Below are 14362 nucleotides of genomic sequence, written 5' to 3'. Positions count from 1 at the left end.
GGCTGTGTGCTACATGAGCTAAATGAGGAATTAAACCCGCACATAAGGCAGCTGTTTAATCTCAGCCTTACCACAGGATACGTGCCCAAGGAGTGGTGTACGGCAACTGTGGTCCCACTCCACAAAGGCGGTGCCTCTATGGACCCTGGTAATTACCGCCCGTTAAGCTTAACAAGTCTAGTCTGCAAAGCTATGGAGAGGATCATAATGGAGCTCATAAACAAAGATATAGGGGACTTGCAGACATTGGACCCGACCCAGTTTGTCTTCGTCAAGGGCAGATCATGCCTTTTGAACTTGGTCGACTTCTTCGAAACAGTCACCAAGGCCATTGATGAGGGAAAGGCAGTCCATACAGCCTACCTTGACCTTGCAAAGGCTTTTGACACAATACCCCACTCGGGTATTGTAGAAAAACTTACCAGCTTAAATGTAAACCCATATGTCACAAGATGGGTTGCAAACTGGCTTAAGGACAAAACCCACAGGGTTAGAGTTGCTGGTGCTATGTCAGACTCCAAGCCAGTCACAAGTGGTGTCCCACAGGGCTCGGTCCTTGGCCTCCTATTGTTCGGCATCTACTTCTCAGAAGTACAGGCCAACATGGGAGGACTTTGGCTGACAAAGTTTGCAGACGACTGCAAACTGGGCGCCATAGTGGAAAGTGCATCGGACACGGATATCCTTCAGAAGGGACTCACGGAAACAGATAGCTGGTGCCAGAGCCATGGCCTGAAGTTAAACACCAAAAATGTATAGTCATACCTTCGGGAAAAACAAGGTAACCCCAAGCTACCATATAGGTGGCAATCCACTAAGCACAGAAGAGGTTATCAGGGACCTGGGGACCCAGGTTGACAGTGGCCTTTCTTTGACACTCACGCTGCTAAAGTGGTTAGAAAGACCTTCTACATTGCCCACCTGATCATGAAGGGATTCACATTCAGATCTAGTGAGGTCATTGTTCCCCTGTACTCTTCACTTATCAGACCAATGATCGAGTTCAATGCCCCATTCGGGATGTATCTCACCCGACATCTGCAGCAATTGGAGAGACCCCAAAAGTTCCTCACCAAAAGGATAAAGGGACTCCAAAATCTGTCATATGCTGCCAGATTGAAGAAACTCCAGCTCTATTCAGTTGCATACCATCTGCTCAGAGGTGACATGTGCCTGACATACAAGGCCATGTCCAACCCAGAATTAATGGACATGCTCCACCTCAAAAAATCCAAATCCACCAAAACCACTAGAGCAAGCGACTTAAACTTTAGCACGGATATAAATAGGACATGCTGGAGGGATAGATTTATCACTCAGAGACTCCCTATGCTGTGGAATAAAATCCCGGTCCATGTGAGGCAGAGCACCTCGCTGGCTTTGTTCAAGAGAAATCTTGACCTGTGGATGGGAGATTGTAGGTTTACAGAGGCTGGACAGAGGCTGGACAGAGGCACAACAAACTAATGGGCACAGTATTTTTTCATATAAGGGGTGGCGTAAGCCACAAAACTTTGGGCTAGGCTCATAAATGCCTTAGGGCAGATAGCCTAGTATAAACCTATGAACCTATGAACCTATGTAGACAGCAGGTTAAGTGTATTTATTGTCTTGCTGACATAACTGTAACTGCTTAATGCACTGTCCATTTTTCTTCACAATGTAAATGTTTAGCATTATTCAGTTGCACATTGCATTGCAGAGTGCTATTCGCCATGCATTAGTACTGTGCTAATGTCCTACACTGTGCCAGATATCCCTGAAATTGCCTTGTATGTAACAACTGTACTTGAATCTGTACAGCATTGCTTAGTTGTGCATTGTCTGTGTAGGAGTGATAGTTTCAGTTATGTTATCTGTACTACTATCCTAACCTGTACCAGTTATCCCTGCCTTGGCCATAATGTGCATGAAAACTCTGTGTTCATAGGTTCATAGGTGTGTACTAGGCTAATGGCCCTGGAGCCTTTACAAGCCTAGCCTATAGGATTACCCTGGCATTGTGCCACCCGACCTTAGTTTCCAGTTCCTCTGTCGAGTAAAGCCACTAGAGTGATTCCTGGGGTGAATTTTCTATTTCCCATACACTCATCAAGATTTCTCTTGAAGAGGGCCAGTGAGATGCTCTGCTTGACATGTATGGGAAGTCTATTCCATAGCATGGGCAGTCTCTGAGTAATGAACCTGTCCCTCCAGCATGTTCTGTTGATTGTGGTAATGAGGTTGAGGTCTCTGGAGCGAATGGTGTGGAGGGACTGGGATTTCTTTAGATGTAGCATTTCTACCAGAGCTGGGTCAAACATAGCTTTGTAAGTCAAGCAGAGATCGCTTATACGTAGGCGATATGAGACAGAGAATAGTTGGAGTTTTTTGAGTCTGTCCATATGGGGCAAATGTTTAAGGCCTAGGATCCTCTTTGTGAGGTACTTTTGTGGCCTCTCCAGTTGTTGCAGGTATTTAGTGAGGTACATGCCAAATGGGGGATTGTACTCACTGACTGGCCTAATGAGGGAAGAGTAGAGAGAAACAATGACCTCTTTCTTCCTGGATGCACAACCCTTAGTAATGAGATGTGTCACAGAGAAGGACTTTTTGACCACAGTGGCAATGTGGTGGTCAAAAGAGAGGCTGCTGTCAACTTGTTCTCCCAGATCTCTTATGACGCCTTCTGTGTTCAGTGGACTACCATCGATGTGGTAATTCATGGGAACCGGGTTTTTCCCAATGGGGATGACAACACATGTACTCTATTTTCCATGGCCGGTGTCATTGCATTTTTTTCAGTTTACTACTTTCCCCATCACTTTATTGGTCATGTGCAGCAGTGACTATCTATACAGTGGGATACTGTCCTACTCCCTGTGAGAGTGGCACCAATATTCATATCCCCTGGTGTTGTACTCAGTCATATAATATATGCTCCATAGCCATTGTTATGCATTGTTATGTAAACTGTTATTCATCTTTCCAGGGTCATCATTACATTAGTAAACTGTACCACATCATACTGGCCATTCTATCACGTTCCCTTTTTTCCTGTTCTTCCTTAAATGATGATGCTTTGTTACTTTTTTCTGATTATATTCTATTCATTCTGTAGGACCTGCCATGGAGCAAGCAGGCAGTGGTGAAGCAGATTGTATGATGATGATGGTCATGCTGTTAGAGGTGATCGGGGTACTCACTGGTAACTCACTGTTATTTCCAGTGGGTGGCATGGACTTCTCATCACACAGTGACATGGAAGAGCTGCTGTCCTAGGTCACCTTTTATAAGGTCCAGTGGCTGGTGAGGACTGAGGGAGACTGCAAACTCGATACTCATATTAACACCCTGGGGTGTCTTCTCATGTAAATGGAAGAGTCACATAGCTACCTGGGCCTGATTATCAGGTCACCAGTGGTCCAGCCTGCCCCTAATGGTAGCTACATAGCTGACTGACCTCTGGATGGTTTTCCTATGAGATGGCTTAGAAGGCTGTCCTCACTTCCCCATCCCCTATCATGTTGGTCCACTTCCTTGTGTATTAATCACCCTCCATGGTTGTTGTCTAATAATCTACATCACCTGTGGTTCCTCCTACATGTTTGTGTATTTCCACTGAGGCCTGTTTTGTATCATTACCTCCAGTGTCAGTCTTGCTGTTATATATTTCTGCATCTCTCCCTGCTATCATCCATATACCCTCCTTTGTACCCAAAGCTTCTACATGCTTCCAGCCCATATACCTTTTTTCTCAAAAAAAAAAAAGAAAAGAAAAAACGCACTTGTCCCACAAAAATATGTGTGTTTGTTTGCTTGATCTTCCCCCTTTCTGACTATTTAACCACCTTCTTTCCATTCAATTTATATGATAAAACAGCTAGCTCTTTGCTGTGTAGCCTTCGTCTGGGCTTCCAGATGTGCCTGTGAAGCAGGATTTCTGTTCTCTGTTCTGCATGTGAATAAGCATCATGTTAGGATCCAACCTGCATGCTATTGATTCCAGGCCACATAACTTCTCAAATCATAAGCCACTCCCCTTACACAGTGATCACTGTTTTCATAATTCCATAGCTTTGTTATACAGCACTGTCCCAGGCATGTCCACACTAGGCCTACATTTATGCACACCTAAGCCTTGATGGGCCACTTCGCATTACTTTGAAACCATTATTTATATCAGTGAAATAATGTTATTATTTTTCAAATCTGTTGACTTTCATTAATGCTTTTTATACATATTAGATTTGAAATAATATAAGACGTAAGTAACATGCCCTCTGCAGACCGCCTCAAGGCCCTATCCCTGTATTCTGTCTCATATAGGCTATTGAAGGGAGATCTATGCCTGGCATACAAGGCATTCTCAGACCCCACCCTGATGAACCTCTTGTATATTTACAAAACAAACAGCACCAAAATTACCCATAATAAAAACTTAAACCTTGTGTGTGATATAAATAGGGCATGCTGGAGAGACAGGTATGTATCCCAGAGACTACCCCTTCCCTGGGACAGGCTCCCCATCCATGTAAAGCAGAGGTCTTCCCCAAACCAGTTTAACTGTAACTTGGATAATTGGAAGGGGAACAGGAAATTCATCCCTGGTTTGACACCTATGTCTCTAATGGACACAGGCAGTCTGTAAATGGCTCAGCTCCCAAGCCCCTGCTTACACTTATCAAGAGTAAGAGATCTTGCCAGAGATTTGGGATTCATGCCTAGGCTTAAAAAGGCCCTCGTGGTCATTAGCGTAGTATACACCTTTGAACCTATGAATCTCTGATACAAAGAGATCCTATCTCTCCAATGTCAGCAGTTTTGATGTGTCCCACATTTTGTCTCATAGTTCTGCACTGTCATTCGTACAATTTTTGATTCTCTAGTAAATCACTGAAGATTGCAGTCAGTCAAAATGCCAGGCATTAGAGTTTCATACTTTCTTCAGAAAGTGCATATTGATGCAAAATCTGTTTTCTATTAACTTTTTAAGTGAATTACAGCAATATTTAGAAATAATCCGTGATTTGGGACCATTCCCCCCATTATTTTTAATTTTGTCCAGAATTCATGAGCAAAGGAGTTGAAAGCTGTGATTATGGTATTCATTTTAGTGGCAATAATCTAATTCCTTACATTGATAAAAAAAAAAAAACATGACTAGTATGTTGGCTGTTTTCATGTCAAAATAAATAAATAAAAGGAAAACTTCAGGCTATTTCATAGCTGACTATTAACAAGTAGTTTGCACACGTAAATCCGTGAATAATCTTCAGTAGACATGGCCACAGTTCAGTGTGCATGTTTTTAGTTTGTTTTAAAAGCATAGACTGTTGAATGATTTCATGATACTTACATGTTTAGTTGCTTAACGTACCATGATTTTGGTGGCTTATGACTGCCTCTTATTTAGATTAAGGAGTTTCATGAGCTGCAGTTTTTAGCACTGCAAAGGATCGTTTTAGTTTTCAAAAAATGTTTTTGTAAGGTAAAAACACACATATACTTTATCTCAGACACATTTTTTTTTCTGGGAAGTTCTGATGTCATAAAACTCCCAGCAAATCTATGATGTCAGGAACTGCTTAATGGTTTGAGTTTCATATCATAACCTACTCATGACCCTGAGCTGCAGTCTGAAAAGGTACCTCAGTGGCTTTTGTGGTTTGACCTAGTAAAGCAATATGAGGTGTCTAGATACACTCATTTAAAGCATGTGTGCCCTTCTCACAATATTCATTTCCATTTCAGAGCAAAAGTCAACACAGAACTGATGAAATCTCAAGCCAGGAAATGGAATTTCTTGCATGATTTAATAAAGTAAAAAAGGTGCTACAGAAAGAAAAAGAGAATAACCGAAGAATGCATGACAGGGCTGAAAAGGCAAGTAATGAATAAAGCATCAGAATACTTTACAAAGAGGGCTGCGATTTGTAGGCGAGTTGTGTAGTATGCAGCACACACTCCCATCAGAATCACATTGCGTAGACTGATGCGGAGTACTAAGTTCATAGCACTATGTCATGCACCAGTGCAGACAGCCCAAATGTGCAACAGAAGATATATGCAATGACTGCATAATGACATGCAAATGAAATACAGCAGTAAACTGAGGTCCTAATGATATTAAAATGGATGCAAGGCAAACAAAGCCTTGATTCAGGCTGTCTACAAAAGAATTTATGCAGTTGTGTGCATCTGACTATAAAATAACAATGCGACCTAACAATATCACCACGGTGTAGCAAGAAATACAGCAACCACCACTTAGCAGCATACTAAAGCTCTTAGCATCATTAGTTCCTGCTTGTCTACACATGGTGCCATCTGGTGCCAGCATGAATGGCACTGCAAGTGGCAGACCTCTAAGACACTCACTGCTAAAGAGATTATTGATTGTTTTAGAACTGATTGGGGCATTGCTTGGGTCTAGGCTGATGTGTCACTGACACACAGCATTTATAAGAATGGATAACCTTCTTATTCCTATGGAGACAAAGTTATGTGACGCTCTGCGTATGCTACCTACAGGAACCTTTTGGAGACCAACTGGGTACACTGGGTATTTCACATGTCTTTGTCTCTATAATAGTCAACAAGTTCCTCAGTGTAAAGCTTCTATATGTAGAGGATCATATATGGTTTCTGAGCATACCACAGGAGACAGCAACTTCTATGACATCACCCACATGTCTAATAAACTAGAAGCCAAAGATTTCACACAAGTAACAATAAAGGCCTGCAGTAACAACAGTTTGTGAACAGGAAGGGCTGCCATTCTGTGAACTGCCAGTTACTGTGTGACACGTGAGATCATAACCAACATATCTGCACATCACCCAGGCATTTTTACATGATTCGCATATCTGGCACGTCACTGGTATATTGCCACTTCTTGCATACTAAAATTCCACTGGTCCATTTAATTAGTAAGTACAGGTACTATGGCTTATTTTAAAGTATATAGTCAAGATTCTAGTGGCTGTATGTGATAAACTCCACCCCCACCCCCCTGTTTATAAAGTATTGCAGGTGATGTGGGATATGTGCTAAAGTTCTGTCTTATGCTACAGTAGACTCCCTCTTATCCGGTTTCACTGGGACCAGACCTTAGGCTGGATAAACCAATGCTGGTTAATCAGAAAAAGCATACAAAATAGTATTTATAGGTTATAAATCAGCTACAATAACAGGATTTGTGTTAGTATGCATTTTTCTAATGAATATAAAGTCTAAAACTCAAATGTCTGTCATTATTGACCCCATAGGAGGCAGATGTGCTTTTCTTCTCTGTTGTCTTTTGTTAGGGCTATGGCAGAAATTTGATGACCGGTTACAGAGGAGGCCAATTAAACAGAGGCCAGATAAGAGGGAGTCTACTGTACATGTATGGAGCCTGGAAGGCGTAGTCAAACATGTATAACACCATACATGCACAAACTTGTTAATTATAAAACATGTTCAGCCTGTTTAAAACTAACTCCTTCTACCTTGACATGTCCGGTATGGAACTCTAGTATGATTCTGCCACAGCCTTAAGGGTCTTTGTAGCTTATTATATGCTTAGTAATATACTGGTGAGGAAAAAGGCTAGTCAGGCCCAGGGTACTGATATAGCCAGACCATGCACACACACAGCCAACAGGGAAGGTACATTTCATTCATTCATTCATTCATTCATTCATTCATTCATTTATTTCTTTATTTGTTTGTTTGTGTGAACCGGGGTAGAGTACTGATTAAAAATGAGAAATTACAGGTTCAGTCCAGATTACATCAGAAAGTAACAAAACAACGTGCAGTATACAAACAGAGGATAACGTGTAAGCATACATTAAACATTAAACAAGCACTATATATTTATAGCTACAAAAGGAAAATAGAAAAAAAGGAAATAGAATTAACAGCAGAAAGAAGAAGTGAGGGAGTTTGGAGTATTAAAAGGTAGATTAAGAAAGTCTGTAGAGTGCAGTAAGATGAAAATGAATGGGGACTAGATTATGTGTAGGAAGTTTAGAGGGAGGTTGGTATAATGGTTAAGGCGTTTACTTTGCAGACACAAGGTGTAGGGTTAGATTCTCACATGGGGTAATTGGCTAGGCTTAAAATGGCCCACAAGGGCAGTTAGCCTAGTACTAATCTATGAGACTGAGTCTATGAGACTATGAGAACAGTTTGGTGAGTGGGGACTAGATAATGTCTAGGATGTTTAGAACATTTTGGTGAGTGGGGACTTGATAATGTAGGATGTTTAGATCAGTTTGGTGAGTGGGGACTAGATTATGTGTAGGAAGTTTAGAACAGTTTGGTGAGTGGGGACTAGATCATGTGTAGGATGTTTAGAACAGTTTGTATGAAGTCAACCCAGACCACAGTTGAGAATAAGTGAGTCTGTAACAGGTGGATGCAATATGAATTAATATAAGGGTCTGCACCATGAAAAGGGCTGAATTAGATATGTCCTTTGAATGGACAGTAGCATTCATACTGCTTTGGCAAATATTGCTTGAATTGTGGTCTAAAGAGGTAGTAATTTGTGGGTTCAGTGCAGTCATGAGGAAGAGACTGCCATAAAGAGTGCAGTAGAGCAGCAACGACTGGCAACTGCACAGTAACGTTTAGGCAGTGACAGACATGGTGCATGACAGTGCAGACAAAGTTAATTATAGAAAATGTTCCATAATCTAGTCCAGATGTATGGGCCCTGATGCGTGCACTATGGCAGTGCTGTGTCACTCATATCAAACACGAGGCATGCATTGTAAATATCGGGCTATGTCTGTGCAGCAGGTATTTCCACAGAAACCATAGATGAAGACAGGTAGAGTGGATCACAGCTGTCATCATGTGGATATGTGGCTAAGGATGAAATGACAAATGTCTATACACACTAGATAGGGTGCACTTCACATGAGCCTGAGAAGGAGGTCTCGAGTTGCTGAATATTCTGTGTCATATACAATTTCCTACTGCAGAGTAGAGCCACTGAAGGAGTGAATCCTAGGAGAACAATCAGTGGAGGGCTGATTGCGAAGGTAAGTTTAGGTGGGGAAAGGTAGGAAGTAAGAGCCTTGATAGTAGGGATAGTAGGCGGGGTAGTTAAGTGATGTAGAGTAAAAAATAGAAGGATAGAGTGGGACTGCAATTAAAACAAGTTATGAAAACTGGATGCCTGACAGTTGTATTTTAAGACAGTAGGATAGCTCTAGGAAAAGGGTGCCATCTAGTGGACAAAGGCTGTATAGCAATTACAGCTTCTCATGGGAGGCAGCAAGATATAATTTTCTCAGGGGTTGAAAATGTTCAGCCTCCAACATTCGCCCCAAACTCTGGACATGCAGAAACCTATGAAAGTGTGGCATATTGCAACAGAATATTTACTAGTGGGACTGGTAAGAATGCCAGGTAAGTGATGCAATATTCCAAAGGTCAGCTACAGGAATACATCATATAATGGCTATAGAAACAGATATAGGAATACATAAAGTATGTTTACGTGCCAGGAGGTGTGTACATGTAACAGGTATGTATATGTGAAGATATGCATCCCTTTTGCTGACAGTCAGTGTCACCTTGATTACTGTCAGTGATGTGGCTCTACAGTAGTATGTTGGGGGAAATATATATAGCCCTTTAACTGCTGAATGCATGATTACTGGCCAACACAAACAATAGGCATGCCATAAAAGTGCTGTAAGAGTGACAGGCATATATAGGGATATATTGTCCTTATACATGGGATGCTTTATTACTAGTACCTTCTACAAACATGAGATACATGTAAGCACACATATTTCTGTTGTTAGCTGTTTGCAATGTGATATACACTAGTACAGTACACATCCTTAAGGAGATGTAAACAAACATGGATTGTCACACAATGTTAGAGTACCGTATGCATCCTCAAACTGACTGTACTTACAAATAATGCTATTTTTCCTGCTAATAGTTCTACATAAATATGCAGTATACTTTCCCAGTTCTGCACAACTTAGTCTAGAAAGTTCTACTGCACATGTAAGACCACTCAGGTTTATGCCTATTTGCATGGCATGTGGGCACATTAAAACAGGTGGCATGGATGTCCACGAATGGCAAGATTTTGCTGCCACAAGTAAAATAAGTGCATAAGATGCAGATTACTGCCTGTGCTCACCTTGTACAATGTGTAGCTGCAAACACATGCGGGAGACCTGCATGTATATTACTCATTGAGAAAGTGTGTTGTATTTCTTTACTTGTAGCTATGCTATAGAAATCATATAGTCGGCACAATTCAGTGGCTACTATTTTGCTCCTTTGAACTGACACGATTTTCTGAGTAGGTGCAGGAGAATGGCACTTCTCTGTTAATGCCTTGCCAAACAGTGCCTGCATGGTATGTGAAGGACAGCAAGACTAGGCTTTCTTGTCTATTTCAGGGAGCACCTATTTTGGCCCCTGTGATAGTGCATTTAAGAAAGCAGATGCTTAGGATAATAGGATTTGTCCTCAGTCATGGACATCACCTGGATAAGGCAAGAATGCAGGCATCAGTTTGATCTTCTGCATTGTGAGAATATCTATGACTTCCATGCTTGGGAAACAGTGATTAGGAAAGAATGCCAGAAATGGTAAAGTGAGTATTGTGCAGGGGGCACACACTTCCAAGCACCTGTAACACAATTTAATGGAAATGATTATGGGATTGCATCTATTAATTCAGCATTCCACATTAAAATTATTACAGATCTCTTATGTGCCTTTTTTTTCAGCACAATTGGTGCCTGAGGTAACTCATTGTGCCTTCCACAGGAGGCAAAAGGGACTTGTTGCCACCCATGGTTATTTTTCCTGACAAGTGCTGATGTCTTTGTTGACTATATTCAGTCCAGTGTCAGCTTAGGTTCAATTATTGCTACCTTAATATTCTTTGTCCACATTGAAGGTCTGGATAACAAATTTGCTCTGCAGGAACCTGTACTGTGTCCAGCCACTGTAGATGTAGTGGCTGAGGTATAGGTTCATAGATTAGGTTCATAGATTCATACTAGGCTAACTGCCCTTGCAAGCCATTTTTTACGCCTAGCCAATTATCCCCTGTGAGATTCAAACCCTGTACCTTGTGTTTGTAAGGCAAACACCTTAACCATTAGGCCACCCTCCCAATCCCAGGAGAATGATAACCCTGGGAGAGCCTCACCAGAGGCAAATTCTGGCCATAGCAGGAAGCCAAATCTGCATTACCTAAGGTGATATAGCTACTGTTGAAGCAGGTAGTGGAGGCTGAAGTGGAGAGAACAGAGGGCAGTGATGAACCAAGGTGGACAGCTTACTGGAGGGGACATCAGGGAATGATGTAGTTTGTATTACAAGACACCTTGCTCCATCATATGAAGAAAGATTCCTATAATTTTCTTTTGTCCTGAGACATGAAATTACACTCCAACTGTTTATACTCCACCTTATCCCTAGCCATACATGCTCCCTTCCTGTTTTGTCTTCATCATACTTGGTGTTGCTTACCTGTCTTCATCATCATTAATTTTGTACCCTCTGCTAGCGTTGTTGAGTCAATGTCTCCCATTATTATGCTTTCATTTCCACCCATTTGTCTATACTGTTCTGTATTTGTCTGTCTGCCCTTGCACATTCATATCCCCTTTTCTACTGTGCTTTCTCTTACATCCTTCCACTTTTTCCTTTGCCCTAAATATAGGGATCTTATTTTTACAGAAAAGTTACCCTCTTTCCCCTCACATATGTTGCCCTTTCATGTGATTCCCCTGCCTCCTCTTCCCATTTTATTCTACCCTCCTATACAACTCCTTCCATCCTTCTCTTTTATGTATCCATACTCTAACAAATATCCATATATGTGGACACTATATAATTGCAGCTGCAAATAATAAGTCTATGGCATTTGGTGCTGTCATTCTGAGGAACACAGTAACACACATAGCCTTGCTGTTCCAGGCACTGATTTAAATTGGGAAACATCAGTTTGAGATAATGTTCTCAGTTCTCATGAAACTGTACAATACAATATGCTGCCACTCTAAGTAAACACAATAAGCCCAAAGGCTTGGAGTAAAACAAACCAGTCCAAAATAGCTCACCCAAGACTTTATTCGAAAAATAAAAATGAAATTACCATCAAGCGCTTTCGCCTGGATTAATACCAGGCTTTTTCAAGATAATCCATTTTGAAGAATTACAAGTTTAAATACTTCACTGAATAAAATCATGTGACCAGTGTGTTAATAAATTAAATATGCAAATGAATTATTAAAGCACCAGTTGAAGCCTAGATAAAACCAAATCATAAATAAACTATAAAACAGGTTATAAATAACATTCCAAATGAAATATATTTAAAATACACATGAACACAACCCATGCTGAGGACATCTTAAAAACTTTGAAAGCTTTATATAAAACTTCATAAAAATCTTTCTAAAAACTCCATACACATTTTAGTAAACATTTTTATACACATTATTATAAAAGTACACCCGCCTCTGTGCAGTATAAACTCTAAAAACACAAAATCATAATATGCTGCCACTCTATGTATTCTACTGCATGGTTCTGTCTACTTAAACAGTTTCACTGCATGACTAAGTCTACTGGCATCCTTACTACATACCTCATTTATGTACCCCAAAACACAGCCTACTGCCCATCACACTGCATGTTTTCATGTAGATATTCAGTACCCCCTGTGTGGCTGCATCATGCTACTTAGCTGCACAAGGATTGCACAAAACTACAGTGTAGCGCTATGAATCCCAGACAAATTCTGACATTGTATTAGATGTCCTTAAACTATTCATTATGTATAATAAATTGTGCTGATAAAAATCAGTACAAGAAGGCAAAGCCCTAGTTAACCCATATAGACCCTAGTTCTGATTCCTGAACTGGCACCCCCTCAACTCTAAGTTGAGAGGACAATGTATTTATTTATTTATTTTACATTTGTTGACCGGGAGGGTCCGACTGGATACATGTCCATTTTCAGCGAAGGCCCGGGGAGAAAAGCATCATAAATCAATTACAAGCAATTATAAGAAGTATAAAGCAGCAATCATATTTACATAGGCAGTACATAAGCATGAACATTAAAATTAGATACATAGAATAAAAAAAAAAAAAAACATCTTTTATGATTTTTTACAGTTAGAATGAGCCAATACATAAGTAAGAAGAATTATAGAATAAGATACAAACGTCAAAGTTGCATCTTGAAAGCTGCATCTTTTACAATTTTATACAGTTAGATTATGTACAAGTTTGACATAGGTTGATAGTAGTAAGTAAAACAACAGACTTGAGTGGTAAGTATAAAAGCAAGTGTCAAATGGAGAAAATTATAAAAAACTGTGCCTAGCAGTTAGTGTCCCTATATGTAGAGGTACTAACTGAGAGAGCAAGTGTAGAGGGGACACTGTGAGGAAGCTGGAAATTAAAAAAAAAAAAAAACCTGCTGTTCCTCTTAGCGGTAACATCTAAAGAGGTCCTAGTGCCAGGTCAGATGTTATGCACCCATCCAGCTATTGAGATTAGGGTGACCAGGTGATGTTTCATATGGATTATCATTTTAAACCTATCACATAAGTAAACACTTTTTCAGAACCCCTACAAAAGCAATTGACAAAAGCCACTGTTACAGAGCATAACTGGTGCATCTTACATTAATCTGATGCAATACAGCCATAGCGCATATATAGACATAGCACATGATAGGCCTATGGTGTTATTTAATGACTAAGAAGATGAGCTATGACCTTACAGGTCTGGATGTGATTACCATAGCCTGTACCTTTATACTGCGTGACAAAGTGAAATGGTTGTTTTATCTTGAAGAACAAACAGGTGTAGGAAAGAGGCCAAGATGGCAGACTAGTGACAGCTCTGGAAAGCAGCTCTGAAGTATTTAGTAAACTTTGACTGGAACATTTTAGTTAATTGTATCTGTAAAAAAAATCTCTACTGGCAATACATTGTCCTGATTTAGTTTTACCATTTTGGATACAATTTTGTTTTTTTTTTTACATATTTTCCTGTCAGCACACTTACTTGGATTTACTGAAGACATAAATACTACTAAAACTTCTTAGGAATTTACTCTAAAAAAAGAATTTTCAGCAACTTGTTTCAGTTATTCAGGAGTTATCTAAGAATTTAGAAAAACTTAACAATAAGTTGGATTATGTCCAAGTAAGTGGCAATAAAAATAAAGAACATAGTGCTGTCCAAGAAAGTGGCAATAAAAATAAAGAACATGGTGCTGTCCAAGAAAGTGGCAATAAAAATAAAGAACATGGTGCATCAACAAAGAGTCCAGATCATCAGTATTGAATCATCTTTACCTGACATAGAAGGAAGACTGCAGCAG

The sequence above is a fragment of the Protopterus annectens genome, chromosome 4.part0 (genome assembly GCF_019279795.1).
Source record: "Protopterus annectens isolate FY-2018-M chromosome 4.part0, PAN1.0, whole genome shotgun sequence".
Classification (NCBI taxonomy): Eukaryota; Metazoa; Chordata; order Ceratodontiformes; family Protopteridae; genus Protopterus; species Protopterus annectens.
Note: the sequence above shows the minus strand (reverse complement) of the source record.